At 37.8% G+C, this 738-nt stretch overlaps 1 protein-coding gene across 1 annotated transcript in view; it reads left to right on the plus strand.

Annotated features, from left to right (window-relative positions):
- LOC101620366 (butyrophilin-like protein 2) overlaps positions 1–738 on the plus strand; it is a gene marked incomplete at its 3' end in the record, with an annotated part of 47,944 nt that overhangs the window by 5,455 nt on the left and 41,751 nt on the right. The gene's annotated exons all lie outside the window — the stretch shown is intronic.

Raw genomic sequence — 738 nt, forward strand, 5'->3', positions numbered from 1 at the left:
CTCCCCTCAGCAGTGTACTTCATCGATCTGCCTATTCTGCTCCTCACTCTGTCTCTGGTGAATCCTCTCACCCTCCGCATCTCTGGCCTGTACCCCAGTTCCATATGAATAAGTAAATAAATCTTAAAAAAAAAAACACCCAACCTTTGGATTCTAGAGTTGATCCTCACAGCCACAATGCTCTGCTGCTTCTAAAAGACATTATACCAGTTCTCAGCATCAACACTGGAAGCCACCACTGTGACCTCCAGGTTATCATGGTATTAGAGCACAACTCACTAGTTACCACCTGGTCTTTCTTTAGGGTCTGGCCCTCCATGCAATGTCAATGACATTTAATTTTCTTTCAGAAACTTAATAGAAGGTTGTACTTGATTCATGAGGTTACAGTAATAAGTTACAATAAATTGGGTAACTTGAAAATAAATTTCTTTTCTCAGAAAGCTGGAGGCCAGAGTCTAAAATTCAAGGTGTCATAAGGAATATGCTCCCACTCAAACTTGTAGTTCACATTAATATTGAAGATTAGAACTTGAACATGTCTTTACAGATCATAATTCAACCCCAAACAAGGATGGTTTAATCCCAATAAATGTAATGCCAATTTTTAGTTATAGGTTATATTAGTTATGGTGCAACTATGCTACAGTTCACTGAATTTTAAAACCTCAGTTGTCCTTACTAGTATTTCAGGTTACTCATGGCTATTATATTTGGATCACACTTATGTTGAGAGTA

This window comes from Condylura cristata, unplaced genomic scaffold, assembly GCF_000260355.1.
Source record: "Condylura cristata isolate star-nosed mole 26May11 unplaced genomic scaffold, ConCri1.0 scaffold00128, whole genome shotgun sequence".
In the NCBI taxonomy this organism is placed as follows: domain Eukaryota; kingdom Metazoa; phylum Chordata; class Mammalia; order Eulipotyphla; family Talpidae; genus Condylura; species Condylura cristata.